The sequence below is a fragment of the Bombus pascuorum genome, chromosome 8, assembly GCF_905332965.1.
Source record: "Bombus pascuorum chromosome 8, iyBomPasc1.1, whole genome shotgun sequence".
NCBI lineage: Eukaryota > Metazoa > Arthropoda > Insecta > Hymenoptera > Apidae > Bombus > Bombus pascuorum.
The window spans coordinates 6694112-6720771 of record NC_083495.1 but is presented as its reverse complement, the minus strand read 5'-3'; the positions used below and the strand labels follow the sequence as shown (position 1 = coordinate 6720771).

Below are 26660 nucleotides of genomic sequence, written 5' to 3'. Positions count from 1 at the left end.
GCAATATTTATTCGACTACTCGATTTATTTTCACCCTATCAATTGGCACGAATGGCGATTGCCAGAAAAACGCATTTTCACGTGGAGGTTGGTTATTTCGACGATGAACACAGTGCATTTTGCGTTCGTCGTCGAAGGAGGCAGTTATCGTAGATGGAATGCAATAATTATTTTTCGTAGATCTAAAGTTTCGAAAGTTTCGAAAGTTTCATATTATACAAATAAAATCGTATATCTATTATTTGACAGCAGGAAATGCGTATCTTTTTTTCTTTTACTCACATGCTATTCTCTGAGCAACGAGCTCTAACGTTTCTTCGAGTGTGACGACCCCACATTCTCCGATTTTTCAATTTTAATCTCGTATTAGATCACTGAACGAGCGTCGAGGATTTGACGAGCAGATTAAAAGAACGAGATCCATGTTTCCTTTCAACGAGCCTGTTCTCGTTACACCGGAAACGAAACGTGTTTCTGTTTCTTCAGAGTCTGGAATCAGTCAATTTCTCTTTTCGAGGATCATAAAAGGTCCGCCACGAGACCGGCTGCAAGATCTTTTCTTCCGAGCTATCGCGTTGCGCCGCGTTCGGGCATTATTACTCGTGAGGCACTCAATTTCAAACGAACCACGAGACGGGGTCCTTTTATTATTCCGTTGACACATGGCCTGCAATCACTTCTGCACCCTTCCGCAGTCACGGCTCACTTCGTGACGGGGGAACTCGTAAGGGATTCTCGTACTTTGCGTCTAATCCACAGTCGCTTTCACCTATCTTTGCCTATCGGTTCATCGAGATAGAAATGTTGCTTTATTTCTATCTTCCTCCATATCGTCGTTTTTCGTGGAATTATTTAAGATATGGTGGGAAGATCGAATCGCGCTGCATGAGAGTTATTGTAAAGTTAAATTATCAGTCGGAAATCTAATCTTACGCTTGCTGCAATTCAATGTTTCTACACTACTGATGGCTACCCTGATCCGCTGTTAATGGCGGTTCTCAGAACGGTCGATCGACCTCGGTATTTTACGATCGTAGGAAAATGGGCAAGGATATGATATATACTATTCGTCATGGTTTTATATCTCGATCGTAAAATGCATCACGCATGCGTTCCTCGATCCTCCGTGACCCTATAGATTATAGATTATAGGTCGTATCAAACGAAGAACGTCAGACGAGACGCGCAAAATCAACGGCTAAATGTGTCTAGTATGACTCATGAAAGTATTTGAACGTTTTATAGAAAAATCTCTTATGTAGATATACTTTATGTAGGTTATAGAAATCATTTTAAAGGTCGCAGGAAATATTCATTGTTTCAGTCTAGGTGGAAAATATCGGGCGTATCCTTAGAATCTTCTTTCGTATTTGCGATGCTAAAAGAACAGAGTTGGACGATGTAAATTCTAATGTAAATTTCGATGCAGAGAAATTGCGAATGAAATGTTGCGTTAAAGCAACGTTGGTCCGTGATGGGTAAACTAAGGTAAGGCAACAGTATATTAATTTCTTGCGAAGTGAAATTATGTATCGTGCCTGCAATAAATGTCTTACATCTTCTATATATATTGTCGGATTTGTTGCAAACTTTCCCAATATGTTAGAATAATTTTGTCCGGTTACGATGTTAACAAAGTTCCAAAAAGTTTTCTCTAACGCGCATAATATATCCGTGAAAGTTTTGTATGGCAAGCGGCCCAACACTTTGTGAATCACCTTACGTCATGAGATTTTATGCCCGGACAGGCAAGTTTTTCGCCATCATGGCACGCTTTCCCGCGTTTCCTCTGCGAGCTTCGGTTAATTTACTATCGCATAAAAGTCGACTGCTCCGGTGAAGGGTGCTCATCGATTTGGCAGAGTCCGCGACAAAAGGAACCATGTTGCGTCAAGGGACGTTGCTGTCCTTTGATCTTATTGTAATACAATGTAACTTGATAAATTTATTTCAACATAAAAGCCACCCTTGCGGCGTACGTGGGAACGCTTCGAAGTTCTACAAGACACTGATAACGGTAATAACAATGGCAACAGCTACCTTCGTCGCTTCGATTCAAATATAAATCGGTAGACTGGAGATGTTTACGCATTTGTAGAAAATTTCATCTTCCTCGCTCAATGTTTCATACGAGCGAGAAAGAGTAAGTTTTATTTGCTTCATGGTATTTATGGAAACGTTTACATAAAAATTCGCGGTCTAGCGATAGAATAGAAACGAGATAAGAAAGAGTAATTCTAGCGAATTCTTCGAACCCGAAGAACTATAAACATGTGGAATTTTGTAATAACTTTATGAAATTCTTAAGAATCTCTGGAGTAACGTATGCTTCAATTTAATTTTGTCTTTCTCCCGTTGCAACATAGTCTTCTTTCAATGAAATCTATTTACGACTAACTCATCGTTTATTAAGTTTCGTCAAAGCCAAAGCAGAGATAAATCCGCGACAATATGGTGAAAAATAAGTACGTGAAAGGAACAAGATGGACAGATAAAAGAAAACATATTTTATCGATATTAACCGATTTTACTTAGTTTGCTCGTTTCGAGAGGAAGCTTCAATTAGAATATAATATTCGATCTGTCTATTTCAGAAGAACAAATTAAATCAGTCAGAATGTATAAATGAGATACAAACGAAAGAAAAAAAAAAAAGAAATGACATGACAATGAATAATGAAAGTGGAGAGAAAAGGAAATCGATATCGAAATTTTGAAATGATATCGTTGCACGAATTTTCAAAGCAATCTAAGAAAATATCAAGGCTATTTGCTGTTTGATAGCGCTGTTTATGAAATTTTCATCCGGTGTTTGCGTCGAACGAGCGTCGATACGCGGAAAGGCTTGAAAACGTTGAAGATAATTTTTTGCTTACGTCATCTTAAGGTGGGGGCGGTTATTTTTTTCTGATATTTCGAGTATCCAATTCGTTCGATCTTTTATATAACACCTATACGGTCCTCCTTAGTCAGAACGTTCCAGTTAGCATTTCTTCATTTTTCCAGATATGTTGAAATATTTGACGCTTCTGGTATTTTTTACCTTTCAAATATTAATTATACTTCCTAGCCAGTTAATATTTTTGATCGAACGAAGAAAGATAAAGATGACATAGAAAAAATGACTTAATTTCTGTCTCCTTCTGTTACAAAGTGATAGATAGGACATTTCAGCCAACAGTGACAGTACGTATACCTAAAAGTATACTTAATATCAATTATGTCAATATACTTAATATTTGAGCATCAAATATACCATCTCAAACTTCTACAAATACGATCGGTTTTTTTTTTCTCGAGTTAAATTAATCGTTTTCCGATTATCATTCAACAAATAACACCAGTCTTCTGAATAAAACTTCTAAAAACAGCTCCTTAACCGTTTTTCTTGTATTTACAACGTTAATAGGATACCGCGACGAAATTCCGGTACTCAGGGACTACTCTTAATAGGAAGTATTATGGCAGTCGTTCTTTCGATATTCTTGATGAGTGGTTCGATTCTCGTTCAAACGGTCAAATCGATAGATTAGCTTGTTATGAACGAGTAAGCAGCGAACTGAACGCGATTATAAATGAAGGGTAACATTAATCTTTCTGTACTTCGATCAAAGTTCAAGCGATTAAGAGGTAGAGTGTACATGGTTCCATAGTCATTCAAGACGTAAGGTGACCTATGGCAGAATTCATTTTCCTTTTTAACCCCAGAATATGACGTTCATAATTCTTATGACTAACAAAGACTTCGTTTGGAGTAGATAATATGTTCGATCGTAGATTATAGATTAAATGTACGGTGATTATTAGACGAATAAATCATTCATCAGATCGATTATGAGCAAAATAATATCGAGATTGTAATCAATGTGAAACAATATTAGCAGTGACTATAGATATTTTTTTAGAAATTCACAATGATTTTTGAAACCTTCATCGCTGGAATTGTTATTAATTATGTTATTTAACTCTGGTAATTATTCTAACATGATATTATAGTATATGGATAACGTCCTATAACGCGTTGAAAAAAGGTACGAAACTATGTGAAGATATATATTATGTTATCATCGGAATGATTGGAAACATTTATATTTCGTTAATAATTAATGATTTATGATCCTGTTCCCGATGACTGATCGAAGTTATCAGGTGTTACAGTTGACTGTCTTTATCGCGCGAAAGTGCAGCAATTAAATGACTCTGGCGATAATCAGTAAACAGATTATGTACGGGTCAACACTTATGTACTTGGTTGATGTACCATGCAAATTATGCAAGATTGTTATTTCATGCTGACCGTAAGTGGAAAAGTTGCTTGTAAGTGTCGATTATGCTGACTGTAAGATGGAGCAAAACAATCGAATATTTTTCACAGTGGCAATCAGATATCATCCAGACTTTGTCTTTCTGACTTCGCCATTTCGAGTCCTTATTTTTCATTTTTCTTCCATTTACTTCCATTTACGTTTCTTTAATCAAAGAATTCTAGTTCAGAGGAGAAGCGGAACAGTTGACGAAATCTTTAATATGAAGAAACTTGGAGCAAAGTTAAATCGTAATAGAAAAGTTTATACGACTTTAAGTCTTAAATCATATCGCTATAGATACTCATAAAAGCATGAAACTCTATTATAAAATCCCGTAAATAAATAGAAATTACATGCATCATTTCTTGTATTTATCTGGTTTTCGATAAAAAAGAATGCACGCATCTAACCTTTGTATAATTACATTTTATTTATCGCATCGAACGTTTCACGTCGTGTCGCAATAGCGAGATTTGACCAACGATTGGTGAAAGAAGAATCGTCACAGCAGCGATTGGCCGGGAGTATCGATCGTTCGACCGATACCGCTTTATTGTCTTCCGACCAATAAGAAGAGCGTGCATTTTCGTCTTCTATTATTGATATTTCGTTGTCAATAGACTCACAGATAATACGCTCGCGTATTCACCAGTCCCTGATAATGTTCAGCACGATGTTTTCGTGAAATGAGAAACGAGAAACGAAACGAACGGTCGACTAACGCGTGTCGGGATGACACGGATATCTGTACTTTATCAGCCTCGTGCATTGTTATTGCAAAATTCTGCTGCATGAAATCACGTCGATGAATCGTACTTGACAATACCGCTATGTATTGGTCGCTTCAGCCATGTCCCATAATTTTGTTCGAACGATCGATTACCACAGCGTTATTAATTTCTCTTTTCCATTAGTCAAAGGACGTTTGGTGATTGTTATTCGGTATTATTTATCGAGTCAGCCGATATCGTTGATCAGGAAAAAAAAAATGATCTAATCTTCTTATCTAGATACATCACGTTTCACTCCTTGATTGTACTTCGTTCCATATTCACGTTTTAATTTTGCAATGTTTGAAGAAGACATGTGTATCGCTCGACATTCCTTTGCCTTTACACATTTGCTGTGATCAACTATTTTCCAGACGAATCTATTAACCTCTTCAAGGGGGAATTTTTAAGGAAAATATAATTGCTCGTTATTGTTTTATTTAAATATACAGATACATAAAGCGTGACAGCTAAACATCGAAAATATTGGCGTTAGAATAGAACGTTGTTAGGAAAATTTTTAATATTCTAGTGCACGACTTGTCGCGTAATTGAATTCTTTGTACATGAAGGAATCAAGGATATCTCAAGGTCACTTCTATTTCTCTAAATAGAACTATACATTTTTTTATAAATCGCTTGATGCACTTTTTAATTCTTTATAAACAAGTAATAAGGTAAATCGAAAAGCGATTAGATAAAAAGATACATTAGCCTTAATGTATTTAAAACTTATCGTATGAAAGACATGAAAAACAAAAACAAAAAAATACTACATTGTTTTTCCCTGTCTTTCGTATTGCATCACCAATATTTTCCACAATACTCAACTGTCACACTTTAATTTCATAGCCTTGTATATCTGTGAATACTAAATAGGAGATACAATATTCGAGAAATATATTGATACGTCTAAGAAACATGGTTTCTTTTTTTTTATTTAATTTGTACTTTACAATTTGTCCAGCTGAACAATTTGGTAAATTTTTCTGGCTTAATTGCTGAATAACACGATTACCAGAAACATAGTGTACACATATATGATCATATCTTCCAGAATTATACTTCAATTACACAAAAAGTAAACCTACACATACGTATCGATATCTTTCAAGAGGTTAACACTAGAAACAGATAATAATCTTCTATTTCTTTTTTTCTAATGCATTATATATATATGGTATTGAACCTCGTCAGCTACTTATAAGATAATTTATCTCAGGAATGTAAGTCAATTTTAAGGGAATATAATTTATTATTGATATAAAACGTATCCCGATTTATCCCAGAGGCTACTTTTATTCAGGATGGTAGGAACGTGTAAAATAGTCAGTTCCATTCGTCCTTGTCGGCGATTCTACAAAGAATAAATCGAACATACTAGACGTCGCAGTCGCAAAATATCAGGATCCGCTAGTTTACGACACCGTACGGGCGAGGGTTTAAAATTTATGCCACCCTCAAGTGTCGACGCTCTTTCTTCCTACAGCCGAGGGTAAGGATGGTCACACATTCGGAGTTGACATTTTCTTACAGGAATATTCACGTCTGGTAATCCTAATTGTATTTTTTGGAATGAAGCCTAAATTACAGAAAAACAAAATATACATTCACGTGCAGCGATTACAGTAAGTTAGCCTGATCGACCAGAGAGCTTTTTGCCAAATGATGGAGCATCGGGTAACCAAGCCACTGGTTTCTGCCCATTGTATCCCTTTCCCCTCCGAACCTCTTCGTCCAAATTAGCCATTGCTAACGATCTATAGCAATAGCAAAACCACGTTTCAGAGTAACTTCGAATATGGAACAACGCGATACGTTTTGCGTCATAGTATTATTTTACGATGGAGTAGAGGAGCGTTTATACGCCATAGCGAGCGTTTGTGTATCTGTGAAACAGACAATTCGTGTGCGTGTTATTAGAGAAAATCTTTGTACCGCAGCTGTTTGGTATGATAATGCAGCAAACTTGCGAACAGCTACTACTTGTCACTGCTAAAATCGGATTGATTCGAGGGGCAAATAATACGTATCGCGTTGTTTAACTGGACTTAGTATCGATATTGTAGCGTGACAGATGCATGGACAACGTGTTGATAAACGTGGCTGTCCTTCTTATTCAATAAATCTTATTAAATAAATCTCCTATCGAAATTTAGATGACGATCTAATCTATATTTGCGATGACTATTTATGTAGACGTTTCATGGTTCCCGTGTAAACACAGATGCGATTATTTTTGTGTGCGTAGATGATCTAATCGTGTCGATAAAAAATGATAGATATGTAATCGCTGATTTAGTTACTTTATAAAGTAGATATTTTTCGCGTACATACAGCGTGCGTCAATGTCAATCTTCAAATTTCATTAACGCTAAACTGAGACGAGATAACAATAACTGTATTAGTAAAATTCGAAACCATTCCGAAAATGTATACGGAGGTTACAACGTATTTATTAATACTAAATGTAGACATAGTTCTCAAGTATCCACGACATCGTCACATGTACGTGACTTATCAGGAGTTGTCAAACTACCCGGCTGTGATAGACACAAGGGTAGCGAACATATTCGTCTATGACAAATGTTCGATACGATTCTCATTCATTAGAGTTCGCTTTATGGAGTACCACACGTGCTCAAATATTCTGCGCCTTTCCCTTGCTACTCGACATCGGGTTTCAATTTGTGGCTCCGATTCTCGTAACGTAGTAACTGGTGTATCAAGTAGCACATTTTTTATGTAACCTATCACGTTGGCCTATAACTCATACATATTCCTTTTTTACGTAAAAAATTAAGTAGTAGAGCGAAGTATCGCAATATATGAAGACTGTAGAGGAAGAACATGACAAGTCTATCTTTTACAGAGAAGCAGTTTCTCAACCAATCCCATGTTTCCAAAATCTATTTTCGAAGCTAAACATGTGTTCTTTCATCCCGTCCAAAATTTATAAAATATCTTGGCTTCCACAAAACTTCGTCAATTTGTCAGCTATTTTTAAAATACACGTCTTTGGAGCTAGCAGATGCTCATTTCGATTACGTCACGTTCAAATTCTCCTCCCCTGATCGCATAATGACACTGGAACCAGGAAGTGTACTTGTCATGTTTCTCCGCAGTAATCTTCATATTTCATATCGTATAAAATTGTCCATTCGTTTGAAAACGATACTCGCATTTAAAAACGAAATTCGTACACGCTTAATGGAATTATAAAATCGTTGAAAATGACTCGTTTAATGATAATTTTGACAGGAAAAAAAAAAACCAACTTGGAGGCGCCGGGCATCGATCCCGGTACCTCTCGCATGCTAAGCGAGCGCTCTACCATCTGAGCTACGCCCCCTGATAACAGGCGCTGGAATTCCGCGAAACTTCCGGAGCAAAGCTCCGATAGCGTGACACAATTTCTTCTAATTGATTTTTCGCTGACTAGGCAGCGTTAATTGACAGCCGGTTAATTAAGAAGTCGATGCAACCGATTAGACGCAAGAATCGAACTATTGTCCTTCGAGGAATTCGTTTATCGAGGGTCTCCTCTGTATTGGTCATTGTTGAGTCATCGTCAGTGTATGTCAGATCGTTGCACTCTATCGTTTAACTAAATGGCAATGATACAATATTACGAACATAATTACTGAATCGAAAATTATATCAAAAAATTCGAACGATATACGAGCCTCTGCTAATTACTTCGAAAGCTGCTGCCATCTTGGATTTCCAATTGGCAGCAATTGATTCTATATAGGTTCTGCTACACGTGTAACCACCGCTCGGTCTTAGTTCTCGAGATATAGGCAAAAATCTGTCGGTACTACTACTACACTGAATTCTGCCTATAATTGTGCGTATGCGTTGGCATCGGTTATCGGCCGCCTTGCAGCGCGGCTGCGGCGCTCCAATTTAAAAAGCTAACCCAAACCCAACTCTTATCTTTTGTTTATACGTAGTGCATGTAAACGGGGACTGGGTGAGCTTGAGTATTCTGGGATCGATTCAGGTTACAATTCTGTATACAACTGCGTATTAAAAGTGATTACCATCTGTTTCTTCACGACGGATCAGATCCACAGGCTAAAAAGACATTACCCTCTAAATTTAAACATTTGGTTTAGCTAGAATCAAACATACGATAATCACTTATTATTCACGTTATAGTATCACGCCAGAATAATTTACTTATAATTCTCAATGAGAATTTATTGTAAAATACTCCCCAATAAAAAAAAAAAAAGAAAAAAAGAATTGTTTCTTCGACCGTTCACGAGGAAGCGCGTCAACGGGAGTTGCAAATTCCCATTACGATTAGACAATCGATGCCACGAACTGATCGATCCCCTATTTAGATTAGGATAATACAGATGGTTTAATGAGTAGAATGCTTGGTTAACAGTTCAAAGATAATATATATTTCCAACAACTTTGTAGAAAAGATAGTTACGCTGGTGCGTAAGCTACAAGTAAAGTAGGTAAACAATCTAAAGATGTAAAGCTGATAAAGAGATGGTGACTGTTCTAAAGATGATGAATCAGTGAAGTTGGGTGACGATACTGTTGCAAAAGAAAACTCTTGCTCGATGATCATCGGCCCACTATTTGTCGTTTGCGTGTAGAATCCAAGCAAATATGGGAAAAGCTTATTTACCCAATTTTTACCCGATGGAGCAATAACAATAAGGAATCTTTTGACTCAAAGATGTTTTCTACTGATTGACGACCTTAACGGTAAATCAAAAAGTCTCTTTTTATGACAGTTCCTTGGGATTATTGCTATCTACTTAATTCTATTTGCACATTTGTTGGCCGCCTAGATCATAGGGTCACCGGACGTAACACCATCAATGGCCCGGATTAGGTTTGGATTAGTCATTTATATCCGGCCGATGTGGGACAGCCGGTCATAAATTTGAGTGATAAACAATAATATAATTACAATTCATGTTATGTTTTATATTTTATTGTTATCATCTGAAATTGGAAATATTCCAGTCAAAATTGTGTTGTCGTTCGAAGAAATTTTCAAAGATGTTTCTTGCTGTCTCGCATATGCGATTGTGAATGACTATTTAGATTCGTAAAGTATAGAACGAAGATAAAGGATATCAGTGGCTGACGGATGTAAACAGATCGCCAAGCAACGAACTTGCAAATGTCACAGACACGCACACATACGGGCAAAATTCATTGTAGCGGCACCGTCAATTTTTACAAATTTATATCTCGAAAACTAGAAGAGTCTGGCGGTAACACGCAAAGGAAAAAGTTCAAAATATTGATTTCTACAACATATTAAAAATCATCGAAATGGAAGAAAGCTGCAGCTTTCTAAATTAATTAGCAAGTTTCTTAGAAGCTAAAGTGATCGACTCCATTTTTTGTTAATTTCTTAGTTCCATTGCCTAAGTACACGGTTAATGTTCAGTTCTCGATAAACAAATGAAATATTTCTATTAATTATTTATCGTAAGAAATGACATAAAGGGCAATAGTAGTAAATTCTAATTTGTGGAGCCGATACAAATGGCTCCTGAATGGCTCCTATGTATATAAAATGAAAAAATTTGTTTGAATTTTAAAGTATTATACACACGATTCGGCAGTAAAATTTGGTAATGGTCTTTCGTGTCATTAAAATTCATGGATTTCGGTCTTCTGCTTCATTGTGGCTTCTTGCTCCACTTCGACCGATAATAACGTCTCCATTGTTTCGAAGGCTTTTATGTACAATAATGCGTCATTAGCAAAGATAAAGATGATCCACTAATGCCACGTGGTCCAAAAGCGTGGCTCGTGCCATAAAAACGTTTTACACAGTCCGATAACACACTAGCCAAAGAAAATGTCGGCGACTTGACTCGAGTAGTGAGTCATGGTTAGAACAAAGGTATCTTTAATCGGTCGAAATGTCTGTACACAAGTTCGTTGGTACATATTTGCACCTTTGAACTTCTTTAGAAAAACATGCTAATACCACATGTGTAGATTATTCGGTTCTTACACTTTACATCGATAAGCAATCGACAGCAGCTACAAAGTTTAGATTTAGATATATTTTACTTAAATATCAAAGACCAGAGATTATGAATTATCAAGACGAAAGAGAAGAATTCATTAAAAGATCTCTTAAAAAATATTACGCAATTTACTTTAATAATTGTTAATCCTTTGCAGTCATATATTGAATTAAATTTGATATTGTGTCTCATTCGATTATTCTCAGCGTCGACGTATGTATGTATGAAACATATTGCTCTCTGTGTTGGAATTTAATTCAAGAAAGACACCTGCGGATACATTATTAATATTTATGCAAATTTATGTTTTTGCGAACTAAAGAAACTGAAGAAATAGCAGCTGAAAAGAGATTTCCTCCAACTATTATAATTATTATATAAGTACTTGTAATACTTTAAAAATAGCTTATTGAATATATAAAATTTTATTTTGCTCTTTGATATAACAGATTAATATAGGTGATAGAAAAGTAAATATAGAAATAAAAAAAAATGGATGAAAGAGATAAGCAGAAACAGAGGATGCATATGTACGAAGAAAATAAAAGGATTGAGAATAGACCTGTAAAAAGCGATAAGACACTGATACGATATAGGAATATAAAGGAAAGTTATAGCATAACATCGTTATAGAAAACGCTCAAGATTACAGAAAAAGGATAAAAAAGAACGTTCTAGTTCCACTAGTTCCAACATGGAAGGGAGAAAGTGTCAGGCTGTGCGTGTTCGCAACTTTTACGATCCTCCGGAGTTCTCGGTCCGTAAGGCATTATTGCGCAACACGAACGACAAAGAAAAAAGGAAAACGAAGGAGAGCCAAGAGAGTTGAACAGAACTTCCCTCTTGATTTACTCGCTATTCTGGAAACAGCCCTCTTGACTTCCGCGCTGGTTCTTTTCCAATGTTGCAGTTGTGTTTCTTTCCGTGGTTATGACAGTTCGCGTGTCTTCGGCACGTGCTCGTCCATCGTCTACAACCTCGACGCCTGTTTGCTCGTTCCCTGATCAACTAATTCGTGACCATTTTTTATCTTGCAACAAGCACTGTAACGCCGCTTATCGGACGTCGTTTTAGTGTAGGACATTATGATGACTCATTCCCTCGTGACTCAAAGCTACATCGACGTCCTTCGCGTTCCGTCGCGCAATTTCTCACAAACTATCAAAACTTATTATTGTTAATGTATTTTGTCGATTTTATTAAAACTCTGACGACAAGAAGTCATCGTAAAACGTGTCAATAATTTTTCTGCTGGTCAATTGTTTTTATCTTAACTGAAATGTGACCTGTTAAAGCGAGACCGAATAACAGGGAATTCACTGTAAGATGAGTTTATGTAGAAAAGACAGACCAGATAATCTCCTATCGATAAAGCGTCTGCATAATTATAAAATTCCCAATGTTAATACGAAGAAAAAAAAAAGAGAAAAGAGAAGCTTGATATACGTATAAGACAGGGGTGACGAGAAAGGAATTCCCGCGGATAGATAAGTCTATTTTGCAAGCGGAGATGAACGCGATCTGTTAATCTACACCGGCGAGTTGCAGTTCGTCACAATGTAATGGAACGATAGTTCGTAACGTTACAGCTGAAACGTTTCATTGCCACGTAATACCTTGCCGGGTTCGCAATGTGACTCATCGCCGCGAAAGGATTCTAAAGTGTTTTTGCATCGGCGGCCTTGATCCGCCAGTTCGATGAGAGTTCGCTCAGAGCAAGAGGGAGAAAAAAGGAAGAACGAGCACTTCGGTTAAGTCATGGCGGCCGATTAGACGCGTCGATCAATCATTCCGCTATTTTCCTTCGCGTCTATCGTGCTCCTGTTCTTGCTGCGACACACTTCTTTTTTTTTATTATCATGATACAGTTCGTTACGTAGCTTTAACAACGAGATCGGATGATCGTGTACGTTGCATCATTGAGAATATAAATCTGTCTAGTTACAAAGACTTCATATTGCTCTTCTGTACTTGTTGACCGCGGATTTTTATAGACATTCATATTTTTATGAACATGCAAAGAGATAGAACTTAATACCGACTCGAAATTGAACTACACTATACTTTAAAGATTTTATATATCTTTACATGTTGTGCGCGCTCTTTGCACTCTTATATCTTTAAATTTTTCATTAATACGCAAACATCCGCGGCTTATTTATTATCCATTACTTCGGATGCTTGTATGCACTTAAAGGCACTTACAGGAACCTATATAAAGAGTATAATGATTTCGATAACGTGACTCAGCGTTCTACGATCCCACCGATGGTTTTTCTCGATCAAACATCAACCTAGCAGTCCGTGTCGTCTAGTGGCAGCTGACGAGACCATTTCGATGATTTTGCTAGCAACAGCTGACCGTTGCAACGCATAGAGAGTAGTCCTCTCTTCCGTTATAACGGCACAATGCGTGCGACCGGCTGAAAGCTATTGCACGCTAGGAAAGAACGAGTAAGAGAAAGAAACGAAGGAAAAGAGAAAGGGATAGATAGATCGGTCACGGGTTAGACGGTGACGCGTGGTTATAATATAGTGGAGGGGTGGTTGGAAAAAAAGCGGAAAAGCGGAGAAAGCAAGAACAAAACGAAGCTACCGAGAGTGTTGCTCGGTCGTTTGGTGTAGGGAGATGTAGGGAGGAGGCGGGGGATGCACATAAACGAGACAGACTGGATAAAGAGCAAGAGAAGAAATAGGGGATTAAAGCGGAATGAGAAAGACGGATGGATGTTGGAGGAGGGCGTGGAAACGGAGAAAAGAGGCACGGTGGAATATCGCGATGTAGGGAATGAACAAGAGAAAGACGCGAGAAAGAGACACGGCGAAAGAGTGCACGGCATGGTGGGGGAGGAGAATAAAAAGAGACGGAAAAAGATATAGAAGCTATACATATACGAGGAAGAAGGAAAAGGAGAGGAAAACGGGCATCGAGGAAAAGAGATAGTAGGAGTTGTTGGTGAAAGAAGGACAGAGAGCGAAGTAGGAGTGTACGGGACGGTGGTGGATTGGGAGAAGGGGATTTCCGAGCGACGGGGCCTATAATATCGTATGGCAGTGCCGTAACGAGAGGCGCTTTCCCGAACGTTGACCTCTTCGCGCTTCCAATACTAACCTCGCCCAAATGCCCGCTCCCGGGAATACGAAATACATAATATGTATGTAGAAACTTTGGTGTCTCTCATCGCAACGGCATAGTTCGAGCTGAGAGATCGTCGGCCTTCCTGGAAACCGATTGACCGAGAACATCTCGAAACCTCGATTGCGCTTTAAAAGACCTTCCTTTCCCTCTATATTGTACATTAGGATTTATTATATTTTACACCAAACGCACAGAAGTGAGGTTCTGCAGCTGTTTCCGGGAGCAGGCTGCTCCGGCCCTTTAAACCGGCCTTTTCTCGGAACTCGCCTCTAAGCGGGCTTTCCTTTTCTTCGTATTTTAAAATTTAAAAGGAAATATTAAAATCCATAGGGTATTTATTGAAACAATGGAAAAATTGTAATACATTTCCTGAGCGAATTTCCCTCTAGAGGTTTCATTAGCCTTGCATTAACACATCGACCGTGATGCTGGTACGTTCTTCTCGGTTTCGAAAACCGAGAACGGTTTCGTTCCTGGCTCTGGAACAATTTCAAACGCAGTTCGATTAATGGTTCGTCATCATCGATCGTCATCGAAAAGCCGAGTGACTAGACGCAATCAGCGTCATTGTGCTAGACGTCGAGGCTGCTGACACGGTGCTTCTATTCTTACAATGAGGAGACGTCTAGTTAGACCACGCGACTCGGTACGAGGGATTTTTTTGGGCTCGTTCGCATGAAAAATTCCGTGATGCGGTGGCATCGTGACGTTTCGTACTCGTGACAAAGGGTCGCAGGTATTTTGCGGAAATGAAAAGGGGAAAGAGCCCTTCTTCCTTTCCGGCCGAGTCATTATTTCATGTTGTCCTTGGAAGACAAAGGAACCTTAAAAGCCCTGAAATGTTCTTCATCATCCCTTCCCTGCATACAAAGAGACCGGATAGTTTCATTGATCCGAACAGTTACGAGGAATATTCACGAATCATAGCGTCCTCCTATGTACATACATCCGTCGCGATAAGGTAGCCTCTTCACTGAGAAAGAGCCTGTTCATTAACGCTGATAAACAGCGAACGTTCCACCTTCTCGAGGATTATATACTTTTCAGTTATGCAAGGGGAGATTACCGGTTGTTGTTTCGCGAGAACGGTGACAAACTACTAGGTAACGACAATGAAAGTGTATTCAGAGTAGAGATATACAAATCGGACAGCAACCGGTGTAGATTCTGCTACTTTCGTGCTCGTACGCAGCAACACGCGTTTCAAACCCATGATTTTGACTTTCTCCCGACATTTTAAGCCGAGAAGTCAAGGGAAGTACGAAACAGGCCGGCGTTCTTCGTTTACTTTTACACTTTTACCAGTGGACCGCATAACACGTTACAACTTACATCGTGCTGATAATCAGATGGGATCGATATTTTTAGCACAGTTCGTACTCCTGTTGCTAAGGCATCAGCTGATCAAGCCGGCTGCCTGCGTGCACCAGCCCCGTATCTATAGCTACCTACACTAACGTCCCCACCAATGGTCCCCTCTCCCCTATTGCCCGTTGACTTTAACCGAACGCATAACCAAGTTAGATATTCACGAAACGTTGCAATGAATCACGAATTATCTGAAAGCAAAACCCTCGTCTTTTTATGCGCTTTATCAGAATTTCGCTTTAACGACCCTGGCATGGTACGCGCTGTTGCTACGGCACTGTCGACCAATGGCAGGTCCGGGGAACCGGCAAGTCTCCCCACCAGCTGTTCATTCCCCACCACGCCACCTCGACCAGATGATCGCAGCTCGTAGCTTAGCTTGACTATCGAAGCATCAGTTATCGTCAGTTAGCAACCGGCTCTCCTTCCGTATACATCGTTCTCCGTAGCAAACCCCCAGCACGTAATGTCCAGTGTAACCTGATTCTTGTGCTCTTCCTAATTATGTGTCGGTGTTGTGAACGATCGTAGTCTTTTCTACCTTCTCTTTTCTATTACATTTACTGCTTTTGTACCGTTCGATCGTACTTTTATAAAAAATTGTGCAGCCGTACGAGAAGATCGAATAGAGCCTGTCGCATACATAATACCCAACGCCAGGGTACGAGCAATATTTCTGTGATATTTATTATGATTGGTAATTTCTCACCGGTGTTCCTCGCGTGTGATAACTCACGGACGTTCTATCTCAAAGGAAAACCTACCGTTAAGACTTACCGGTGAAAACGATTCTTTTAAATTTCGCGACGTCACGTATATACGTATATACCCGTCGTTTTTTTTACCAAAAGAGCTTTAGATCGTCAAGGGACTGAAGAGAGACCTTTTCCTTTTTTTATTACGTACAACATATACGCGTACGTTTTTACGTTATTATATACGTCTGCCGAAGTCTTTCGTGTAATATCTCTTTCATACGTATAATATATATACATATATATAGTGTATTTATTAAAATCGTCCAAAATTCCTGTGGCTAACGTGACCGAGTCTTACCCCAAGGCGGATACGATCGCGAATTGTGGTGGTGCCGCCAGCATGGGTCAGATTGGAAATGACGTGAGTTTTTTACACATTTTTTTTCATTTTTCTCTTTGATTTGTTTAAATTTTAAATCTCGGCTCAGGAAGCTGACCTGCTGGTCGCTTTCGAGACGAATGCGCCTGTCGCTGCCTACCGGGTTTTTTATTTTTCTTTTTCGCTTGGTAACAGCGAGGGGGAGGATCGACCGGCTTTTCGGGCTTCTTCGTGTTTCTCGTAATTACAGCCTATATAGACGTATCTGCGTGTACCGGCATTCATCATATGCGTGTATCTTTCTATTCGCTCACGCATGCGACCGGCGCATTCGGAAAGTCACCGAGACCTTACGATTCATCGAGTAAAGACAGAGTGTAATACGAAGTAAGGGAAAAGATGGTCGGTCGAAAGGGTTGAAAGGAGACAAAAGGGATCGAGGAATGTCGCTTGAATATCGCGACATTTCTTGTAATACCGTCGAATTAATATTCCGAATTAATTCCGAATTTTGAAGCATGTTCAATTCCTATTTAAAATGTAATCTGTCATGTGCTCATTTTTAATATTTAGCTTTGTATTATTGTATTTGAATCGCTATGTATGTATATACGATGCTTCGGTCGATCTCTTCGATCGATGTAAGTATCCATTTTTTTTCATCATCTATACTCGAATAGATCGAATCGCACATCGTTAAATTGACGAAAAATAGAGACCTCTCTCGATATATTCGATTCGATAACATAGATGAGACCGGGTAATTGATTCTATTTAGACGAAAGCGTAACCATTTGATTCACGTGTATGGTTCGTTAAATTGTAGTTCGTTCGAAGAGAAGCTGCGTGAGACCGATATATCGCGCGTGAGGATCGGACTCCAGCTCATTTTTTACGTGGATTTGTACGTATGCGTTACGCTCGTTCGATAACGAATAAAGGGTTGATTGTCTGGAAATAACGCTTCCATAAAAGAAGATCCGTGAAACATTACTCTTTTCTCGTGCTGGTCGTATCTCTAATCGGAGCAGGTCGATCGAATTTTCGCCGATGGCCGGACCGTCGTAACTTTCAAGTTTCTGAAGATTTAAGCTTTTAAAATTTTTATTTTTAAATTTGCAAAATTCTCTTTTAAATTTAGACTTACAAATTTCTATATTGAATTTTCCAAAATTCGATATTGACCTAATCCCTATCGATTCATGACAATCTTGGCAGATTCTTCGATTTATTCTCGCGGACAGATCAGAAATCTCGAACATAATTTCATTATGCTACGAAATATTCTGTTTACAGTATTTACCATTTCCTTCATTGGAAGATAGCAGGTGAACCTGGCTCGTGGATGACTCGCAGTAGTCTCTGTTCTTGCATCAGACATTTATCCCTCCCTTACTTAACCGCGGCCCTGTGTCACTTTGCCAATTTTATTGACGTGTTTCATCATCCTGAGCGTTCACCCAAAATCGACCTAGCTTTGCTCGGCTACTGTGGATATCAGTTTGTTGATTTCACAGTAACCATCCACTTCCCACTCATAAATTTCATACCTTTTTAACATTGCAAGCCAACGACGTGAGCATTTCGAAATCGATTATTGTTTCCTATACCTTTGTAAAAGTTTTCCTGTCGATAGCTCGTCCATTAATAAATACCAAGGCACTTGCAATAATTTCTACTATTTATATCGTCACCTTCCTCGTCACGTTTTGTCATTTTTTATCACAGTTCCTTAAATTCCGAAACTTTTGTTTTTCTTCCTCTTATACTACATAACGTTCAATATTAACACTCGTTAAATACTTTAATTTTACCAGAAACTTTCATTTTTCAACCTGTTTAGCCACATCGGGTGTTAATACGTTCGCCCATTCAAGTAGAGCCACGTTGTTAATTTTCGTTCTGTATATTGATCGTTTCATTGACGCATTTCGATCTTCGTCATAGAAATTTATCGCTGTTTTATCATTGTTACTTCAGCAAACGAGTCGGTATTTTCGTGCAACGTGCGAGTTATCTAATGAATATGGCAACAAAGGCCACCCTATCGTTAATTATTTCTGTCAGACATCGTATATTTTTTCACATATGGACAACGTGACTTTCATATATTGTACAAACGCATTTATGAATATCAAAGCTCGTTTTGAAATAAATTCGACTCGTGAGTTGTACGTGTTTGTCTTGTTATCACATATCGAACGTTTACCTATGGAATTCCTTCACTGTCGTCAACGGACGATAATTGAACGACGCTTTGTTCGAGTCGATCACCCGAACGCGTGTAGCATTTCGAATAATTAGAGGGTTTTGCGCCTCGACAGAAACGGATCGAACGAGAGGGAAAAAATCATCGATGTTTGCTCGACGTTTAGCCAGTGTAACACGGGTAGCTTCGAAAATAATCGCTAACCCGTTTGAAAGGCCCTTCCTCTAATCAGCACGAACAATCTAAATAAGGCTGGTCTAATCATTTTGAGCGATCTACGGGAGAGAGAGAAACTATTCAGCAGTCAGCTTCTAAGGAGTTTCTTTTCGGACGTAACGCCATGTTTGGCGTTTCCTGCTTTTCCTCTGGGAGCATTTTTCTTGCGAAACCGTTTGAATGGCTTCGAGCCCTCTTGTATCCAATTTATATCCACACATAGATCCCAGTACACTGCCGTATATTGTAAATAGAAATATAATATTTTAAACGAGGAGCCTCTAACAGATTATAAATTTTACCTTTGTGCTAAGAAAGTAGATACTAAAATAAAGTAGTAAACTTTGGAAAATACAGAAAAGGCGGAGCAGATGTTAGAATAAGAAAAAAAGAAGGGACGGTTTACGGCTAAATCGGCAAAGATCAATAAGGATTTTAGCCGGTCAAGTTGGCCAGTCTGCCAGGCACGTCATTTACATGTAAATTTCCACATTTCGCTATAATTTCATTCCATATTTATTTGTCATAGCTTCATTCATAAACGTGTGTGGCTGGTTAAACACGTCTCGTGTATTGCCCTTTACCTCCTGATTTATATAAATCCTCGATAGCCTCTCTGAAAAGACGTCCGTATTTCAATTTCATATGGAGACTGTGACACGAGATCGGCACAGGAATAATAGAAGGTTGAACCGTTCGCCTGGAGCGAGTTCGTTACGAGACAAGTTCCGTCGAGTCCGAGCGCAGTTTTGCATTTCTAATGTTTTCCTCTGCGCCGGAGTCGTGTTATGCAATCGTGTCGGGAAACTGTACGAACGTTCCTCACGACCCTCTTTGAAGTATACTGCAAATTGGTCGTGGAATTAACAGAGAGAGAGAGAGAGAGAGAGAGAGAAGGGATGGTGTGCGTAGCTTTGAAGACTACCCTGGTTTCAAACGATTATTTTTATCCTACGACTCCTCTTTACTTCCCTCCTTTCGTTTTTTTCCTTTTCTTTTTTACTTCTCTCGTTTTTTTCGTTTCACCCTCTTTTTCTTCCTTTGTAAAGCGTGACGAGCGTGCACGTTCCATCTGGGCATGGTGGCCCGTTGAGACAGGCTCTCATCGAATTTCTCCATTTTTTCTTTTCTCTTCGCTTGTTCTCTTCCCTTTTCCCATATAGATATACATATGTTCTTTCCTCCTCGTCGAGCTCCCCCGAGATCGTAAAATTGTTTTCCAAGCGTAAACCGGTTCTAGAGATCTGGGTTCTGGTTTTCAATGTTGTTGCGCGCGGTCATAGGCCGCCTTCGCTTCTCGAAGACCTCGAAGAACGGGTCCGGGCCCGTTCGGGCCAACAGGTTTTCTTGCTTTTTGTTTTCTCGTGTCATCGACAGTCGCACCATAACCACCGCTCAATGAACCAGCATTTTGCTACCACCTTCTTTTTCCCTCGTCCCATGAAATCCTCTGAATTCGATGTTGTGTTTTTCGTCGTCGTTTTAGAAGCTAATGGCGTTCAATCCCCTTGGTAGAGGAAACATTATGAAACACTCTTATAACACGTCGAAAAATAATTCACCGTTTATTGAACTGGACAAGCTTATGCATCTTTTTCCTGAATAATGTGCGGAATTTTTAGAAAATTGCCACTTTAACGTAAAATCGGAATAGATATAGCGATCATACATAGTTCAAGTACGATATTTTTCAAATAGAAAAGGAAGACAATGGCTTCGTTAAAAGAAAATCCACGTGATGCACCTTTTACAAATTTTTGTTCCGTTATTTCCAAGTTTCAAGCATTGTCGTTACATAATTAACGAGGCAGGAATAATTCAGGACACGACATGTAATTTACACTTTAGTTACGTCCTTCGGTAGATCTATAGCCAAGCGAATGGATTTGAAATGGTCCCATTGTTATTCTATTCAGTATAAATCTCGTCTACAATTACGAATCTATTATGATCCGGATGGATCATTCCGGCAGAAACGAATCAACTCATCCTCTATTTACATATAAAGTGCTTACCGCTGACGTAATGCACCGCTTTTTTAAAAATTCAACTCAAATGCCTTGTATTTCGAATGGAAGTTGTTTACCTCAAGGTTTGAACGAAATTCTGCAATCCTTGAATAGAACTAACTGTAAAAGATACGAACGATAATTAACCGATCTAATGTACATGTTCAACCAGGTAACGAAGAGGTGTTTATACATAGGGTGGGTTGTTTTCGCTTATCGTCGCGCCGGCTCTTATGTAAATGTTAAAATTTTAACGTAATCCGCCATTGGTAAACATGTTTGCCGGTAATGTTCGCGGATAAACATGGACTCTAGTGCCCTGATCAGCGTTTATCTTCCTCGATTTTACGTTTTTGGGTTTCTTAACTCTGCCGAAGAAAAGATATCGTATCTAAAATTGGTGAAATTGGATAGAAACATCGTATCTGGTTAATATTCTCTACAAAATATTTAATAATAGAGATATTGCAGTTTTCTTTTCCTCATATTTTTCAATTAACTTGGATACGTTAATTTTTGTATGTTTCGGAAATAAATTATTTAACAATGCGGCCAGAAATAGAAAGTAATATAATTAGTGCAGCCAGAAACAGAATTATTTAGAAATAGATACATTCAAACTAAATATACCTTTATATCGAGAAAAAAAATAGTTGTTAAAGAAAACTGCATTATTATTTTCATACAAAACACGGAAAGCCTTTTATCTTGTTTTAGAAAATAAAAAGTTGCTGATAATTATACTTGCTAGTGTAGATAACTATCTGTATCGATTCGTTAATGGCCAAAATAATCTGGTTGTTCCTTTTACATAGTCTTAAACGATTGTTAATCCATGAGATTAACATTATGTATTCCACTAATTTGTCTTAGTTACTCTGTCTAATCGATAACTCGATATTCCACGACTTTCCAATAAATCGCCTAAAAAGTATTTGTCTTGTCATAATTTCGTAACCGGCTATTAGTGCTAAATAAGGAAAAGCAAATGAGCGTACTGTTATCGGTTGTTGGTTAACGTCTTCGGTTAATTTCATGGCAAAACAATGAACGAATACACCGATATATACTCAGAGTTCAAGTGCTATCCGTTAAGGACAGAGATATATCTGCGAAACCAATGAAGGACGACACGGAAGAAAAGATAGTTCAGTTACTGGTAATTTCACAATGCACCCGTATTCCCGGTTCCCACTATGATGGTAAGCGACATCTTTATTCTCTTGATCTGATCCATATTTCATGGACCCGTTACACCAGCATCCAACGGCGTCTGGAATCTATCAGTCAGTCAACGTATATAACTCTCGCGATGTTTTCTGGTTCTGTGCGGCCGTCCATCCTGGTTAGAAAGTCATTGTTTATGGTCCCACTCGCTGACCGGTTTTTCTACCAAGGGAGTCCCTGCGGTGGCGCCCATAAGCTTGTCCTCGATCGGTGTAATTGCTCTCCAAGGGGTTCCTCTATTATTTTGTGGCTCTTTCTTGCGGCCGTTTTTCTTCTTCTCCGCTATTCTCCCGGGATATTTTATTAATTTCAGTTCTATCAAATATTTCTTACGAGGAAACGTTTCTTTCGACCTTTCCCTGAATTTTGATCAATCTCTTGCTCGATATTTACAAAGCTTCCGACCATCTTGAAATTTATTTGTGATTCTCTTTTATCATCAACTTTTTCTTATCGAATGTTTTTTACATTGTGTTAATCAAAAATCGAAAGTTTTGCGTCGTTGTTTCACATTTCCTGGTATTCGGTCTTCGTCACCGGCGTCGTCGAGCCAGCTATTGAGACAGACACGGCGAGGTACGTTGAAAAAAGATGCGAGGAGCAAACGATAGAGGCGGAGACACGTTTGCTATCACGTGTCGTATTCACAATCGATACGATGACGTCGAAGCCGAGCAGACCAATCAAACCACGGTCTAGCTTAGCTGCAACAGTCTCATCCGCTGATAAGAAAGGAGCATCGAACTCGCAAAAGCTCCTTTGTTTCCCAGACTACGTTCCCCCGTTTTTCTCGGCCTCGTCCCATTCGCGTTTCCATATTTTCCAGCCGAGTATGTTTTTCTTTCGCAAAGCCTCGTGTCTTTTTGTTATTTTCTTTCCTTTCTGTCTATTTCCTCCTCATTTTACAACGTGTTGTTTTGCAAATGAGAGGTTAGAAGGTCGTAGACGATCGTCTGAAAGGGTATTATCGGATTTTACAAGGCGCGACCTTGACTACACGTTTCGTCTCGATACGATACAGCGATACGGTATATCGATACGTCAGCCAAGCGAACCCGTGTGCTCGCGTGACTCGAAATTCGCGGTAAGTCGAATCTAATTTATTTACTTCCAGCATCCTTTTTCTTATACTACTCAGAGCTTTGTGGGTTCATCTATAAATTCTACTTTTTGCGATTTCACTGTGAAACTAATTTTTAATCCTTGAAAGCAATTGTCAAGGAAAATTTCATTTATGTCATCAAATATATTTTTTTAAGCGTGATATTCCCTCAAGAGCGTCGAATAATAAAGAGTGGGAAATAAATGGTCAGTTAAAGAGTTTAATCATTTTCAAGCCGGCCATTAGGATCCCTATTTTTCTCTCGAACACAAGAAGCTGAATTTCGAAAGAATATGGAACCAGATCTTGCGTCCTTCGAATCCTATAAGAGGCATGGCCGATTTTAATCACAGTTTTGTGCTCCGTTTTGTTCGAAGTCTATTTGCTTTCTTTTATTCAATTAAAAATATTTTATTCACCGTGTCGAGAAAAGTTGAATAACAAAAACATCGTTTAAATTCCTTGGATCGGAGCTTGGTGTATCGCTAACAGGTTGCGTCATCGAGTCTCAGAGTATCGGAAACGAGAACCTGTTTTCAAAGGTTTTGACCGACTGTTTCGCCGGATTTTTAGATACGGAATAGCCGGGTTTGTTTTATATGTTCGCGAATTCTCGTCGCTTCACACGCGCGATACGACCAGTGACATTCGTGGCGTATGCTGGGCGATGTTGTTTTAAGCCAAGCAAACAAATGCTCTGGACCGACAGACCACGCTTTGTACTCCGCTCTTGTAATGATAAACGGTTCAGAAAATTACGAAATCTAACATGCCTTTCGAATGCCAATCTTGTTTAAATTTCTTTTTCAAGATATCTTCCTACCGGTGCTGAATGGTCTTTTTAAGTACGTGGTTACTTACTTATTTATTTATTTGACTGTTGCTGCGTTAAGGTAATTGACCGTGCAAGTTTTACGTTGTTCAGAAACTCCAAGCGCGTAGGGTGTTGAGAATATTAAAAAAATTCATCTGGAAAGCCGTTAATAAAACGACTCGTATAGACAGCTCGGTTGCCTTGTTTCATTTAATATACATCCGCTTGTAGAACAGCAAACAACAGCGATGGAGTAGAGAGAATCGTGAGAAATACGAAAACAAGCAGCGTGCAGTTGTTGTCGCATACGGAATGGCTACGGTGCAGCGTTAATCGTCGATGTTAATTAAGCCGTATCTCTGTAAACGATTGCGATTAACGTTGGCCGTGGGTGGCGCGTCAACGATATTATTCTATCGTCCCCTTCCGTTCCTTCAGACCGGGTCCGTTTCGCGTCCATTTAGTCACGTACAGATCGTAAAACGTATAACCTCTTTTAACGCTCTACCCTAATTCTTCGTTTATATGTCGCCTTGATAATTGACGTGTTAACTCACTCCTGCGATAAAGTTATTTCTCTCTCTTTCTCCCTCGCCCGGTTGTTTTCACGAGTCAACGACTGCCTAAATCCACCAATAAAAGACTACGAAACGTGACGAACGTTTTTTTATTTGCATCCAAAGGTAAATCGCGTCACATCGATCAACTTTGTTGAAGTTAATTTTCGAATACACATGCTTATAATTATTACGAGTTGACGAAACTTTTATTCGCTGAAAATGACGTTTGTATTTTATGATTAATCGTATGCTTTCTGAGAAATTAAATATTGATCACGTATCGTAAAATGGCGTTAATTAGTTGTTTCTGAGTGACTCAATCATATGATAATTAATAATGATAATTAATAACTTCCAGTAATTCACTTTTTATATTCCCAATATTTACAGGCTTTTTTTATCATACCGACATCAGATTGAAGTAATTCTCAAACACTTACATCTTCGATAAACATCTTCATCGTACAAATTCTATTTTCTTTTCTTCTTCCTTGCACATGTTGTATCTCGTAGCCCTGACGAAAAAGCAGTATCTTTGTTCGTTTATTGACAGAAGACACCGAGGAGCGCCCGTTGCCAGTTTTATTGGGTATCTTTCAAAGGTGCATGGTCGCTGTTAAGATTCAACCGGAGGAATGGCGTGGCTTGCGACCATGCTGCTCGCGCGTGGGAGTGATATACACGGAATAATATGGTACAAGGTTTCTTATAATCAACGCCTCCGAGTGTATTACCCCGGCACTCTGGTCTCTGGTCGAGCGTTGTTTGTCAGTCGATCGGTTTTCTTTATTTTATTCGTGTCTCTTATTTCTGCCGCATTCGCTTTTACCAACGCGGAGAGACAACCATAACGACGACCGAGTCGCCGCCTCAGGTTCTTCATTTTTCCTATTATTCTATCGTGACCCTGGTGTTTTGAATTCCTTTCCGCACGTTGTTCGAGTTTATTCGCTGAACATGGTAACAGTGGTTCGATCGCTCGATTCCTTCAAGCATAACAATACTGATTGACTTGCAAAAATAGCAAATAAATTCTCAAGTTCTTATTGAAAGAATTCTCTGCATTTTGAAGCTTACTTCGTATAGTATCGATGAGATTCGAAGTTTCAGTTTGATTCATAAAAGTTTCGTAGCGAAAAATGCGAAGAAAGGAGGAACAGTCGTTCGCAGTCAAACACGCGAGACGCGAGTATCATTAATTTGATATCGGCGTGTTTACACATTCTTCGGTATGGTATCACCTTCGGTCCTCCAACTCTCAATTCATATATTATTTCTGGCGCGAATATTGCCAGATAAAGAACATTGAAACTGTTTATCAGTTTCAATTTTCCGACTCAGTCCTTCCCACTAATCCGCAAGAATATCGCTACTGATTTATCCAGCACGTTTCATACGTGCAGCGAACATCTGACATCAAACGGTATCGCTGACTCATATTGTCAGTGTCGAAATTGAAGCAGTCGTCACAAGCGTAAAATTAGGTCGAATTTTTTTGATCTTCCCTACCATCGTCACTCGGAGAGAACTTAAATTCCATTTCTGTCCGCACCGCAGCAATTTTACGAGCTTCTTCGCAGTCTCCTTCCGAACTGTCCTCTGTTCCACATCTGTTTCTAATGACGCAATTCTCCTCGAATCTGTCTTTTATGTGGCATACCGGAAACGCCCATTTCGACCATTTTTCTACATTTTAAAGCATGTTGTAGATGCAACACGCGACTCGGTTATTTGGCGGCGGCGACGCTCCACCATTTGGCAGATTTATGTTTCTAATGATGTAATGCGCAATAAGTGCGACTCCGCTATTAGCAGGATAAAGTTGATAAGTCGTGTAGCGTC

At 38.9% G+C, this 26660-nt stretch overlaps 1 protein-coding gene, 1 long non-coding RNA gene and 1 other non-coding gene across 4 annotated transcripts in view; 1 reads left to right on the top strand and 2 right to left on the bottom strand.

The window, feature by feature from the left end:
• Window positions 1-26660, top strand: part of LOC132910108 (sestrin-1) — a 150940-nt gene that overhangs the window by 103652 nt on the left and 20628 nt on the right. The gene's annotated exons all lie outside the window — the stretch shown is intronic.
• LOC132910148 (uncharacterized) overlaps window positions 1-26660 on the bottom strand; it is a 48791-nt gene that overhangs the window by 13083 nt on the left and 9048 nt on the right. The gene's annotated exons all lie outside the window — the stretch shown is intronic.
• Trnaa-agc (transfer RNA alanine (anticodon AGC)) lies at window positions 8357-8429 on the bottom strand. The gene has a single exon. It is a non-coding gene; the product is annotated as a tRNA-Ala (tRNA).